At 41.1% G+C, this 15,281-nt stretch overlaps 1 protein-coding gene across 2 annotated transcripts in view; it reads left to right on the top strand.

Annotated features, from left to right (window-relative positions):
- Positions 1 to 1,863: 1,863 nt before the first annotated feature.
- Positions 1,864 to 15,281, top strand: part of ASAP1 (ArfGAP with SH3 domain, ankyrin repeat and PH domain 1) — an 803,986-nt gene continuing 790,568 nt past the window's right edge. For both annotated transcript variants that reach the window (XM_030219214.1, XM_030219206.1), the window contains exon 1: positions 1,864 to 2,109. The gene's annotated coding sequence lies outside the window, so the exon portion shown is untranslated. The remainder of the gene's footprint in view (positions 2,110 to 15,281) is intronic.

Below are 15,281 nucleotides of genomic sequence, written 5' to 3'. Positions count from 1 at the left end.
GTTTCCCATTATCCCAAGAAGTTCTTATCAAACTTTATTCCTAACACTTCGAGATGAACTTTCAACCTTACATCCCTCTCACTAGTTTTCAGGCCTCTAGTCTGCTCCCCTCCCCCCCCCCCCCAAAAAAAAAAAAGATATCATGCTTTTAAATATTAAGGACCAAATTCTATAAACAGCACTGAAAAATCAGTGCTGAAAAAATAATGTGCGAAGTCTTACTCTATAAATGGTGCTGAAAGTTAGGCATCATTTATAGAATACACTTAGAGGTAAATTCTATAAGTAGCACCTAAAAAATCGGTGCTGAAAATTTAACACGTTTCGCACAATTCTATAATAAGTATGCATCCTTTATGGAATCGTGCTTAATGCTGGCATTAATCAATATCAACATGCATAAAACTTGCAAACACCCCCAGAATGCCCCATCCACACCTGTTACGTGTTAGCATTTACATTGTTATAGAATATGATATGCATGTAAATTCTAATTATTGCCAATTAGTGCTGAGAATTGGTTGTTTTCACCCAATTATTAGCACTGACTGGCTCGTTACTTAATTAAGTTATACAAGTAAAATAGGTTTACACCTAATTTAATGCACGTAACTTGTAGTACTATATATAGAATCCGGGCCTTAGCGCCTAACTTTAGACATGAGGATTTACACCAAGTAAACCCTGGTATAAATCCTCACGTTTAAATTAGGTGTGGATCCCCCTTATTTTATAACAGCACACATAAATTCTGGGAATTCCTCCGATCTGCCCATGACCCTCCCAAGGCCATGCTCCCTTTTCGGAGCCGTGCGTGAAACTTACATGTGGATCTGTGTGATTTAAAATGTGCATGTAAGTTTCAAGAAATGCCAATTAGTGCCAATTAATTATTAGCACCCAATTATCAGTGCTAGTTGGCTCATTAATCAATCAAATTGCACAAGCAAATTGGGTGCGCACCTAAATTTGCATGTGCAATTTTAAGCACCATTTATAGAATTTCAGGGCAAAAACGCACACGTGCGTGTATGTGTGTGCACAATGAAAGAGAGCAATTTTTTACCCAGTTAAATGGGGTATTTGAATATTGCCCACCCTCCCTACACATAAAAGTAAACATTGATGGTTCTTTGAGCTCATGCGGATGTCAGGATCTATATGATTTCAACAATCTTTGCTGCCCCCCTCCCCACAAGGAGTTGCCGGCCTAGGCAACTGCCTGGTCTAGCCGAATGGTTGGGCCAGCACTGCAGATCCATCGCTAACATACCATCGAAATAAACACTTCCTGACCTGCACATTTCATTTTTGAACTGTACATTCTATGTAAAAGAGGGCTTTAAATGTATTTTCAAAAACACCAAGTGGTTCAATATAGAGAACTTACCAAAACATGACAGATATCGTGAACTGTCAAACACTATATATGCCAGGAACAAACAAATAGGAGTGATAGTTAAAAAAAACAAAGGCAAATAGAAAACTACATTTAAAACAAAAAAAAAATCAATCACAGTTCAGGTTAGTTAAAATGGATTTTAACCTGATGCTTAGAAAAAGCTAACTCAGCAAAATAAGAGAGCATTGGATCCAATGAGAAGAAATGCCCCCCCCCCCCCCCTCTGTTTTTCCTGGTCAGCAGGAAAAGTGTCCATGTAAATGGAGACAGGGCCATGTGTGTATCCGTTAGGATTGTGGAATGCTCACATTTCCTGTGTTTGGATTTCCTGTAATCCTACCATCCACCAGAGTGCTATCTACTGAGAACACTTTTTTTTCTTTTTTTTTTTTGTTCTGCTCACATGGTTGCTTTTCCTTCCTGTTCTTTCTTTCCAGCTATAGTGCCTGCTTACTGTGCAGGACGGTTCATGGATACAAATCACAACTCTTATATTTTCACAAAACACGCTGGATAATCATAAATTGGCCAGGGATTTGGGTGCTTTGTTGCATGTTGCTTTTTGAGAAGAGGATTAGAACTAGTAAGTGAAGACATATGTCCACTTTCAACGGTGCCTGGAAAACTATATCTCTGCTCAAGATGGAATAATGGATTTTGGTGTAATACGCAAACTCGGAATAGAAACTCAAACTGCTTAAGTCCTGGTAAGTTTTGCTAAATCAAAGGAGCTGTTAATAGTGCAGAGGAGATGACTAGGTTAAAAACACAAATATTTTATGCTGTGTAAACAAGCAAGAGGGGATCAATACATGCACTAAAAATGAGAAGTTTAATTGATCATTAAGCATGACTGTAGATGAGGGACCATTTTTTTCATATGAAAATCAGTTTTATTCTATTTCCAAATATTGTATGTTACTTTTTGATATAGTATATCATAAGTGTAATTTATTTGATTAAGAACAACCTGACATGTTTTTTTTATTATTTTAATCCGCCTGGCATTGCAGAACAATAGTTTTGAATGGTATTTTGTTCCTGTGATTTTCATATTTCCCACAGTTCATATGGGTACACAGGGATCCCCCCCCCCCCCTTTTTTTTATTGTCTTCATTGCTACAACTAGTCTGGTTCAAAAGTGCTGTAGTAATTCATTAAAAATTAAGGCATGGTTTTTCCACTTTGAAATCAGAAAGGAAGCTGAGATTAGTAGCTATTTGGGCAGGTCTGGGAGAATAAATACATTTGCTATTCACAGAGATTGCATGGGAGCCTGAAGAGGGACTAATATGGATACTCAGGGAAGCAGGTCTTGCCTGCCTTGTTCTAAGCTGGCACTTCATAAACCTGTCCTGGGAACTTCATAGTTGGCCATGTACTCAGGAAATGACCATGATGCATTCACTGCTGACTCAACAGGTTGTGGCACCCTGAGCCATCTGTTGCTTTGGTGCCTCCCTCCCCTCTATCTGCATTGATGCCTCCCCACTAGGGCCACCGAGAGGGGGGGGGCAAAATTCTCTAGGCTCGGGCCACAAAGGAGGGCCCGGTACTGGAGTCTCTTGCCCTCACATGCTCCCAGGCCGCTGTCGCCGGAGTCCCATCTCCACTTGCCAACCCTCAGCTCCCTTCTGTCTGTCGTTCGACCCCCCTGCATTAAAAAAAAATCTCTAAAGCAGCAGCACAGCATCTTCTCTGCCAAAGTGGCAGATCGCCTCAGGCGGGCCTTCCCTCACTGTATTCCGCCCTCCTCTAATGTAATTTCCTATTTCCGTGAGGGCGGGACACAGTGAGGGAAGGCCCACCCGAGGCGATCTGCTGCTTTCCCAGAAAAGGCACTGCGCCTGCTGCTTTACAGATTTTTTTTTTTTTAATTGAAATGAAGGGGGTCGGATGGCAGGCAGAAGGGAGCAGAGGGTAGGTAGGTGGAGACTGGGACCTGTGGCGCCGGTGGCATGGGACCAGGAGAGGGAGGTGACAGCAGTAGCGATTGAGGGGTGGGGGGGGGGCGATCCTTGGGGGGGCAGAGTGGCAGCGATCCTGGGGGGGTGCGGCAATCCTGGGGGGGCGCGGCAATCCAGGGAGGGGCGGAGCCTTGTCCCAGGCCCGGCTCAGTCTCTCTGCGGCCCTGCTCCTCACCACCACCCCCCCAACATCAGCTCTACCTTTTACAGCATCGAGGGTATATCACTTTGCTCTCACTGCTGTGCTCGCCTCCACCTTCACACCCAGGTTTAAATGTGAGAACAGAAGTAACTGTTCTCACATTTAAACCTGCAGAGGTGCCGATGGCCTTGCAGAGAAGAGCACAGTGGTGACAGCAAAACAAGCTCTCGCTGCTGTGAAGGCGGAGTCAGTGAGGCAGGCCTTTGCAACCCTGAGCTAGTGCCTCACCTGGCTCATGCCTTGAGCTAGCCTTCCTTGCATTGGAGATTCAGCATATGCTAATTTCTCTCATACATATTTGTTGTGGATATATACATAAGTATTGCCATACTGGGAAAGATCAAAGGTCCATCGAGCCCAGCATCCTGTTTCCAACAGTGGCCAATCCAGGTCACAAATACCCGGCAAGATCCCAAAAATGTACAGAACATTTTATACTGCTTATCCCAGAAATAGTGGGTTTTCCCCAAGTCCATTTAATAATGGTCTATGGACTTTTCCTTTAGGAAGCCCTCCAAATCTTTTTTAAACTCCGCTAAGCTAACCGCTTTTACCACATTCTCTGGCAACGAATTCCAGAGTTTAATTACACGTTGAGTGAAGAAACATTTTCTCCGATTCCTCGATATTCGCCAAATAATGAGTGAGAATGACCAGGGCAATACAAAGTCTTTATTGTAAACTTGAAAGCAGCACAGCATAAACTTATCCTGCAGTCTCGACTGGCTGGTTCGGGAATCTGTGTCCTAAGCTACTTTATTTCACTATGCATTTGTGAAAAGGGCCATGGAAGCTAAAGCAAAGTTGTTCAGGTGACAGAACTCACCTACATTTAAGCACATGGGCAAAGATGGCTTCCAGAAAAGATCCAGAAACAGAGGGCTGATTGATATGTCTTTATGGTTGGAGCCAGCAGTGAAATAACGCATGAAAGGCAATTCTGTAAGGCACGCTTAAAGTTGGACACCAGTTGTACATCAAAATGTATAAAATAGTGGCACTTACGTGTAGGATTGGTGCCATTAATTGGCTCATATGCATGCAAGTGCTTGGCTCTGTCCTATAAAATTGGCATGTAAGTTGCATAACACATAACAAGGTGGACTGTACCTGTGGGCGGAGAATGGGCATGTCAGATCTGCGCAAATTATAGAATACTGTTAGGTGCATGTACTGCATGACCCACTTAGGTGCAGCAACTAATGCAAGCTGCTGACCTGGCAAAAGTGACTGCACTTAATATGGACTCCTTTACTAGATCAACTACACAATAACCTCTCTCACAGTTGAACTTATGTATTACTCCCGTGACTACTATGATTTGTTATAGTAATAATTCTTGTCTAGCCTTAACTTGAACATGTATACTAATGCTTTGTCATTGTTAACCTGTTATGTTGGCTAATTGTATTTATTTTAGCCATTTTGTTATCTTCTATAAAACACAACAAAAATATTGGAACTAAAAAAGTTTCAGCGTCCCAAAGGCACTTTGTACTTGTATTTTATAATGCGTTAGGCACGCCTCAACACTGTTACAGAATTGGGGCTAATTGAACCCCTTGTGGCTCCTTAATTTTGGTGCCAATATATAGAGTTACTCCCATAGGGCCAGATTCTATATGTTGCGCTTAAAAAATCCACACGGAAAACATTTCCAGATAAGTGTATTCTATAAGCGGTGCCTAGATTTAGGCATGGTATATAGAATACGCTTAGTTGATATCCCAGCACCTAAAACTATGTGCCTCCATCTACACCAATGAAAATGTGGCGTAAATCCTGGCACTTAGATTTAGGTGCAGAAGGCCATATTCTATAACAATGTGCATAAATTTTGGACCACCCATGAAAAGCCCATTTCCCCACCCATAACCGTGCCCCTTTTTTCCTGCATGCATTAAAATTTAGGTGCAATGCGTTACAGAATACGCTCATGGAGTTGTGCACATAAATTCTAATTATTGCCAATTAGTGCTCATTATTGCTTGATAAGTGCTGTTAACTACGCTAATTGGCTTGTTAAGCCAATTACGTTACATGCATTGTTATAGAATACACTTGGATTTTGGTGCAGAATCCTAGGCGAGCTACATAGAATCTGGGAGACAGTAACTCCCTCTTTCACCTCATCAGCAGATAAGCCGAGGATGGCCTATGTGCTCTGGAAGATGAAAGCTCTGGTCAGCTCCTTTAAATCTACTTTAGGATGAATATAGAAGGTATGATGACTTCTACAGTGGACTTAAGTGAATAGATGCAGTCATAGAGCCCCTGTGGTGTACCTCTCATGTGTAAAGGAAAGCACTGAAAGTGACCAACTTCATCTTCCAGTGGGTCTTATCAGATCAATACGGATAAAAGAGATACAGCTATCCTAGCACTGTCTCTTAACATATTTTAAGCAATGCCTTCTTCTTTTTCTAATTTTCCTAACACATTTCTTAGATTCCATTCCTGTGGAATCAGAATAAAAGGGAAAAGGGTAGCTTGGCATTGCTCCCATGATTTTCCATAGAAGGAAAACAATTTAAAATACATTTTTCCTCCTAGCAAAGGTTAAGATGGCCTTGCTTATTGTTGTAAGTATAGTCAGGGTAGAGGTCTTGGGATGTGCATAAAGGGCCTCATAGAAGTGCACTTCATGTAACAAATAGCACAAATGCTTGGATATACACAAGATGTCATGTTTTTGCACTATTTTTCACAAGACCAGTCTTGCAAAGTCACTTCACAATAGTAAACGTTTGCAGTCTGCTTCAGTTTATTTAAATTTTCTATTAACGAGCTACTGTGATGCAGATTTATGTAAACCAGCGTATTAATAGTAAAAATTGTGAAAATCAGCAAGTAAAAAAGTCTTCAGTGACCCATTTTCGTAAGAAAGCTAACTGCATCTCTGGATCAGTAGTCACTTTTCTTCATGTCTCAGAAAAAACAAAAAGTTCTCCCTTCACATGGCCGATTTGAAGGGCCTTCATAGTCTGCTTAAGCAACTAATCTCATCGCCCCCTCTCAGGGAGGGGGGCTCCAATCCCTAGTAGTTTAATGACTCCCTAATCCCCCTTCTCCTGCCTTTAGTATAGGTTTCCGCACTCCAGGAAAACTGCAAAGCTCTGATGTTTCAGTAGCCCCATAATCCCCCCAGCCCTACCCCCTATAATGTTTAAAGATCCTCCAGCACACTGCATGTTCCTGAGTACCATGAGACTACCTCTCTAGGGGTCGTGTCCTCGGACCCTTTTAGTGAGTTGAGTCCTGGAGCTGAGGGGTGGAGAGGGTGGGGCTGGCCTTCAGATTTTTATAAGTTAAGAGATGGAGTGAAGAGAGGGAAGAGATTTGGTGGGGATAGAGTATCTTACACATTTAAAATCATTTTTCCCTACATCTGACCTGGGAGGAGGGAAGTTTGGGAGTCACTAAACTACCAGGGATTGGAGGTCTTGAGGGAGGGGGGAATTCTAAAGGCCTCTAAAGCAGGGTATAATAGCCTTTTGAATGGTGCTGCTGCCTGAAGAAGGGAGAAATTTGTCTTTTTAGTTTGCTTTTTCTCTTACAAATTTCTCATGTTGCTGTGGCTGGGAATTTGTGAAGCTCCTGGCTGTGGCAACATGTGAAAACTTTCTTGTGAAATTTTAATTACAGTATGTAAATGAGCCATATAAGTACTATTTCATCTTTATAAAATAATGTAACAGAAAAAAGGAAAACAATCCAAGGACAATATGATATGTATAAATGTTTGGTTTTTATCGTTTCTTTCTTTATGATATTGTTTTAGTGAAACATTTTGAATGGTGTGTTTCATCAGTAATATGGTATATAAAACATTTAAATAAAGCAAGAAAGAAAATTCTTTCACAACTCAACTATTGGCTATCAGGGCACACAAACCTATTTCATAGCACAGAACTTAGCTGTAATAAGTGCTCCTGGTTTCAGTTGTCATTCCCATATCAATAGAGATGTTCATCCAATTATTGATATATAAGGATCATTTCAAAATCCTCACTAGTCCAATATGCTGCCGGTATCAGGACCATACCATCTTATTGTGGAAAAGAGGGGTATACCATTCTGCTACATTATCCTGCTGGGATGATTGCAATGGTTCCATCTGCCCATATGTATAAGCCACAGACCCCTAGTGAATGTGGTAGTGGTGTCTGGATTTCTGTGATAGCGTTGTAGTGCTTCTGTTTAGTAATCTACTGTACCTTTGGCCTAGTTAAAGAATGTCCAATGTAAAGTCTCCCTTGAATCTTAAGTTAGTCCTTGTGTAAAGTGGGTGCACAGGTCAGATGTTTCTGGAGAGCTTGAGCCACAAACTGAGGGGTAAAAAAAAAAAAAGTGAGAGAAGCATCAACCAGGAGCTAAACAGCAGAAGGTACTATAGGGAAATCGTCCCCTTGAAAGTGAGAAAGTCTTTGTGGGAAAGGATCCCAGAGAAGAGCAACTGTGAAAAATCAGAAGGGAATAGGTTTGCTCAGTACCTGGGAAACCCCCAACAACAGACTGATCATTAATGAAAGAGATCACAGACACAAATGAAGATGTAAGATATATGGCCCTATTATGTTTACTTAATGCTATACTACCTCAGAAAACAGAGAAATGCTCGTTTTGCACCAATCCTCAATAAGGTCTGTTGAAACACCCAATAGCTGTTTGAGTATTTATAGGGGGGAAAAGAAAAGGGAAAGCTATGCCTGAGCTTTGAAGGGAATTCCTTCACCGAAACCTGTGTGTGCTGAATGAAGAGAGGGAGAGGATCAGCATACAAATAATGGTTTGGAGGGCCCTTTAGAATAGGAACCACAAGATGCAAAGCCTCAAGACTAGGTACCTCCTACATATATGATATTAGATGCATGACTAAAGTCCTTCTGTCTGTGTTTACTAAAATATTAAAATTCAGTGTGTAATATCAAAGGTCCCAAACACTGATTTAAACCAGCACAGCAAGGCTTCTAAATGTGAATTTTCCTTAACAAAACTTGAGAACAGAAACAGGATACTTACCTTATTTGAGTCCAGTTATGCTCCACCAATTCTCATGCCTGACTAAGCAAGAAATTTCAGAAATCCTTTATAAGGACCAAGCATGACTACTACTTCAAAGTAAATTTATCCTTCATGATTTACATAGTCAAAGGCCTTGCTGTGGTATTCTTTTGTCTTTTGAAAGATCCATCTCCCATCCATGATTATGTTTCTTATTCCTTGCCCTATGCTGAACCCTGCTTGAACTTCAGGCAGTTCTTGTTTCAGGCATGGCTGTAGTCTCCACTGAATGATCTTGAGTAGCATCTTGCTGATGTGTGGGATCAGAGTGATTGTGAGATAATATCCACAGCCAATTGGATCACCTTTCTCCAGTACTGGTAAGAACAAAGGTCTTTGCCAGTGAGTTGGCTATGATGTTGTCTTTCAAATTTCTGGGCAGAGCCTTGTTAGTATTGTAACAACTGAATCTTTGACAAAGTTCTGCATAGATGACTTGTAAATAAACTGAATGCCCTCACTATAGGCCCTAAAGTGACTGGCTGAGTTAGGAATTAGTTGAGTGGAAGTTGACAATGGGCAGTTGTAAATGGAGCGCTGAGGAAATGGACATTACAAGTGGTATGCTGCAAGATCGAATCTTGGTTCAATTCCCTTTAACAGTTTTGTAATCGATGTTGAGGAAGAGCAATCTGATAAGTTTTGCCTCTTTGTTGCCTCTTTGCTGATGATACCAAAATTTGCAATAGGGTAGATACCCCTGATGTTGTGTATAACATGAGGAAGGACCTAGCAAAGCCTTAAGAATAGTCTAGAATTTTAATGCTAAAAAATGCAGGGTCAAGAAATTGGGCTACAAAAACCCAAGTATAGGGGTTGAAGTATGCCTGTGCAAAAAAGAGAAGCAAAACTTGGGGGTGCTCGAATGTGATGATCTTAAAGTGGCCAAACAGGTAGAAAAGGCAACATCAAAAGCCAGAAGGATGTTTGGGTGCATAGGGAGAGGAACCCAAAAGGTCACACAGCTCTAGATTTTTTCCCACTGGCAGTTTCCAGTCTGTACTAACCATCACAGTAGGCCTCAGCTATTCTCCCATCTCACAGAATATCACGCACTTCCTCACAGTCTCTCACCCACACCTCTGATTATATAACCTTCCATTAAATGTGCAGCATAAGTACCAAACAATGAGACGGCCCATTTTCCATCTGTCCTAGAGATGATAGACTGCATACATGTGCAGTATGTAAGGAGGAAGGAGGGAGTGGGAACGGAACCAGGCTCTTCAAAAAAACAGACAAAAGATGTCCAATATTTCAAATATGAAGTTTATTGAGGAACAACTCTACAAGGTATCCTGTTTCGGCATGTGAAGTGCCTTCTTCAGGAGTCTATATGAACATAAAAAATAATGATAAGAACAGATGAACATAAAAAAATAAAATAATAATAATAAAATATTTTATATCACTGAAAGATAAAAAGCAAAAAGGGTGAACCAGATATGAATAAAAATATCAAAGTATATACACACATGATGACAAGGGACAATTGAAAAACAAAATAAACAATAATATGTTTCCATTGGCGATTAAAATATAAATCACGGTAAATAACTGACAAAGGTGTGGTGTACATAATAAAAGTAAAAGAAAAAATACATTATGAACAGGGTTAAGAAGTCCACACATATACTGGATTTCAGTACTAACCTTGATACTTTGTCTGAGAGTAAGTTCACAAAACTTGTACTGGAATAGAGTCTCTAATGAATTGTGTGCTGGTCTGCAAAAATATGTTAGTGGTAGTAAGAGAGGAAAAGAGCGAGCGGGCGCTTACATTAGCTGTGTTCAGAAAAATGCTGTGCAGAGTACAAAACCGTGGCAGTAGACAGAAGGGTATACACAGACGAAAATGGGTAATTAGAGAACCAATTGTGGATTGAGTAATGAGAGTGAAAACATGTGAAAGAGACGAAAGTAGGGGGTTAAAAACATAGGAGAGACAAAAAAAAATGAAGATGTAATGATGAACAGGTATGTGAGGAGCAGATATGTAAGGAGCGGTAAAATATGCCGCGTGGTTTAGAAAGAAGAGGCACCCGTACCTCAAAAGGACCCTTAATGCACATTAGATGTGAAAAAGCAGCGAAGTGTTCCGTGTGGCTTACAGAGGAAAGGTATAGATTAAGTAGATGTGGTGGAAGACTGGGAATGGAAAATAAAGCCGGTGATGATACAGCGGTAAAGTAAATAGAGTAGTAAAGTAGAAATAGTAAAAAGGCAGTGAGACAGAGTGCGTGGCATCCATACCTTGAAAAAGACCCTTGGTGCGCAGTTGAAAATTTGGCTGCTAGACACTGCTAGCTAAATCGTAGAAAAAACAGGTACTGTATGTGGAGGGGTTTAAAAGGACAAAAGGGTGCCAAAAGGAGGCGCATGGGTAGGAGATAGCACCATGGAGTACGGCACTGAGGAAGGGGAAAAACTAAGCATAGAAAGTGTGGGAACGTGTGCTTGTGTGATGATGTGGAGTGAAGGATGGGGTGTATGAATGTGAGGAGTGGAACGGCATTGTGAGAAATGGCACAGGCATGGTGGAAACATAGTTGTGTAGGCTAATAGTGAACGGAATCGTGTCTATAAAAATGGGCACTGTAAATATTAACAACAAAAGTGTATGGATACACAAAATTAACCATAAAGTGGTAACAAAAATAGTGGATATGGGCTAAAGGACTGCAATTAATACTTACAGAGTTTCATGAACGCAAGGTAATAAATATGGCCATAAACCATGAGATACTTCGATATAATAAAAACATGAATGTAGTTATATTGTCGAACTATATAGCTGTCTCTAATATTTGTACATGTTAAATTGTGTTTAAAAATAGATTGTGAAAAACATCAATGTAATGGTCCGACTGCATAAAACAAAGTAGTAGATATGAGTATAAACCGGGAGAGACATCGTTATGTGAAATCAAGGCACCAGTCTGTAGAAAACATAAATATTGTTATAAGGAGGGGCATAATCGAACGGGGCGCCCAAGTTTTCCTGAGGACGTCCTCGCAGGACGTCCCCACGAAGTGGGAAAACCTGTATTATCGAAACAAGATGGGTGGCCATCTTTCATTTCGATAATATGGTCGGGGACGCCCAAATCTCAACATTTTTTAAGCCACAGGACTGAATCAGGTTAATGGTTCATAGAAAACATAAATATTGTGAAAATATTAAAGCTATATTGAACAATTGTGCACGTTGGAGAGAATAAACCAGGATTTATGTAGTGTATGAATGTGGATATGAATATCAACCATAAATCCCTTAGTCCTTCAAAGAGGACCAGAATACATAGACAGAAGTATATTGAATTATATATGATATAAAGAAATGACATTTTTCATAGATTGTATATATATGATTATGAATATGATTACATGTGGAACAATCTAGATGAGACACAAACTGAGCAGTGTGTGGAAGTCCCCAAAAGTGTGAATTAAGGTGGTTTATAAAAAGGGGTGAAAGTCTAACTCTGCATTTAGTCTGGAAGAGCTAACTGTATTAAACTCATTAATGAATCTCTTTTCTTCTCTGAGCAGTGCATTGTCCATGTTCCCCTTTCTCTTGTTGGGGATGAGACTCTTAAACACCAGAAATTTGACATCTTCAATTTTGTGGTTGGCTGTGTTCCAATGGGTATCCATGGGTGCACTCTCAATACTGCGTTTTATGCAACTGCGATGCTCAGTGATCCGAGTATTGATCATTCTATTTGTCTTTCCTATGTAAAGAAGGTGGCAAGGGCATTGGATGATATAAAGAACTCCAGAGGTAGTACAGTCCAATGTATGTTGAAGTGTGTACATTTTTCCTGTAGTAGGGTGCAGAAATACTGATATTTCCCATGCGTGTTGGCATATGCTGCAGCGTCCACATTTACGATGGCCCAGACTGATGTTAGCTGCTGCTGTTTCTGACTGTAGGTCCGGAAGCGTTGAGGGTACTAGATGTTTTTTTAAAGTTTTTTTTCTCTAGTGTATGCTACCACTAATCTTTGGTTCTTGAAACAGTCATAATTTTCCAGGAGATGCCATTGTCGACGTATGATTTCTGTATCTATTGTGCAAGGAAGGACTATCAGAGTGTACATACAATATCTGGATGGTCTCTCATATTTCTGGTCTGCAGGAGATCTTGTCTGTTGCAAGCTTGGGCCCTGCAGAGGCCTGCAGCGATGTGTGGAGCTGTGTATCCTCGGGTTGTGAAACAATCTGACATCTGCTGAGCTTGTAGATTGAAGTCATCAAAGTTGGAGCAAATCCTTCTAAGGCGAAGGAATTGGCACAGAGGCAAATTTCTTTTGAAGCTGTCGTTATGGTAGCTAGTGTAATGTAGAAATGTGTTGCGGTCTGTAGGCTTTCTGTAAATGGAGGTTGTAAATAGATCATTTTCTATTGTGATTTTGAGGTCCAGGAAGTTAATTTCACTCAGACTGTATTGAACCTTGAATTTTAAATTATTGTCTTGAGTGTTTAGCCAATCATGGAAAGAATGCAGTGTATTGATGTCTTCTTGCCAAAAAATGAAAATATCGATATATCTTTTATACAGTTTGATGTGTGTCTTGAATGGATGTTCATGTAAGTATGTTCTTTCAAAGTTGGCTACATATAAGTTGGCTGGATCGGGAGCCATACTTGCCCCCATAGCTGTTCCCTTCACCTGTTGATAGAAGTTGTCCTGGAATTGAAGATAATTCTTAGTAAGTGTCAGAGTGGCACATGTGAGAATGAGATGATTCGGAATCCTTCGGGGGCCTGTTCTAGTGTGGAGGGTCTGCTCAATCATGTTGAGAGCTTCTAATTGTGGAATATTCATATACAGTGAATCTATGTCCAGTGTTACCATAACTGTGTTGATGAGATCTCCTTCGTATCCCTGTAAAATGTTAATTATGTGGGAGGTATCCTTAATGTAAGAAGGGATGAGCAGAACAAAAGGGTGGAGAAAGAAATCTGTGAAGATAGATAGGGGTTCTAAGACAGAACCATTTGCAGATACTATAGCTCTCCCAGGTGGATTGGTGAGTGATTTATTAATTTTCAGAAGGATGTAGATTGTAGGAATGACTGGGTTCTTAACTTGGAGAAATTCACTTTCTTTATGGGTGATTAAACCCATTCTTGTATCACAAGTTTGGTGATATCTTTCTGAAGTGCTGCAGTCGGATCCTCTGTAAGTCTCACATAATATTGGGAATCGTTATGTTGTCTGAGTACCTCGTCTACATAATCTATGTAATGCCACCTCCCTTGTCTGCTGGCTTAATGACTATATTATGATTTTTGGCTAGCAATTGAACTGTGTCTCGTTCTGTTTTGGAAAGGTTGTAGAAACATGTTTTTTTCCGGGCTTCAAGTTGTTTGACATCTCGTTCTATACAGGTGTTGAAAGTATGTATGAGAGGATCCGGTGATCCCGGAGGCATCCATGTGGAAGGATTCTTAACCACCTACTCCACGGCACTATCTCATACCCATGAGTCTCCTTTTGGCGCCCTTTTGTCCAAATTTCAAGGGGGCATATCAGAGGCGTGATGAAGGCAGGACTTGGGCGTTCCTAAGACTTGGACGTCTTTGACCCATAATCGAAAAAAGCAGAGATGTCCATGACTACAGCTTGGACGTTTTCACCCGGACCTGTTTTTATTACAAATAAGGCACAAAAAGGTGCCCGGAATGACCAGATGACCACTGGAGGGAATCGGGGATCACCTCCACTTACTCCCCCAGTGGTCACTAACCCCCTCCTACCCCCTAAAAACAGTATTAAAAATATTACTTGCCAGCCTCTAAGCCAGCCTCAGATGTCATACTCAGGTCTATGACAGCACATGCAGGTCTCTGGAGCAGTTTTAGTAGGTGCAGTGCACTTCAGACAGGTGGACCCAGACCCATACCCCCCTTACCTGTTACATTTGTGGAGGAAACATCTAGCCCTCCAAAACCCACCACAAACCCTCTGTACCCACATCCGTAAAGGCTATGGTAGTGGTGTACAGTTGGGGGTAGTGGGTTTTGGGGGGGGGGGTTTGGGGGGCTTAGCACACAAGGTAAGGGAGCTATGTACCTTGGAGCATTTTATGAAGTCCACTGCAGTGCTCCCTATGGTGTACAATTGCTGTCCTGGCATGTCAGGGGGACCAGAGCACTAGAAATGCTGGCTCCTCCCACGTCCAAATGGCTTCCATTTGGACGTTTTTGACTTGGATGTCTTTGGTTTCGAAAATCGTCGAAAATCAAAGACATCCAAATCTAAGGATGTCCATATCTAAGGACGTCCTTGGTATTTTCGAAACGAAAGATGAACGTCCATCTTTTTTTGAAAATGAGCTTTTCCCCGCCTCCGGATTTGGACGTTTTACAAAGACGTCCAAATCCCAACTTAGACGTTTCTTTGAAAAATGCCCCTCTATGGGGGCAATTCTATAGTTGGGTACCTCCATTTAGTTGCCCCAAGGATGTATGGTAAGAACCTGTTCTATAATGGCATCTGCATGCCCAGATTTCTTATAGAATACCTCGTAACTGGTATCACCATGCCTTACCACAGACCTCTAGTGGTAATTGCTAAGCAAAAGCACCAACCGAGGGGCCCACAAGTCTTATCACATACTTGTGTCGATGTAAATC

Source organism: Microcaecilia unicolor, chromosome 1 (assembly GCF_901765095.1).
Source record: "Microcaecilia unicolor chromosome 1, aMicUni1.1, whole genome shotgun sequence".
Classification (NCBI taxonomy): Eukaryota; Metazoa; Chordata; class Amphibia; order Gymnophiona; family Siphonopidae; genus Microcaecilia; species Microcaecilia unicolor.
This window is presented reverse-complemented; position numbering and strand designations above follow the sequence as displayed.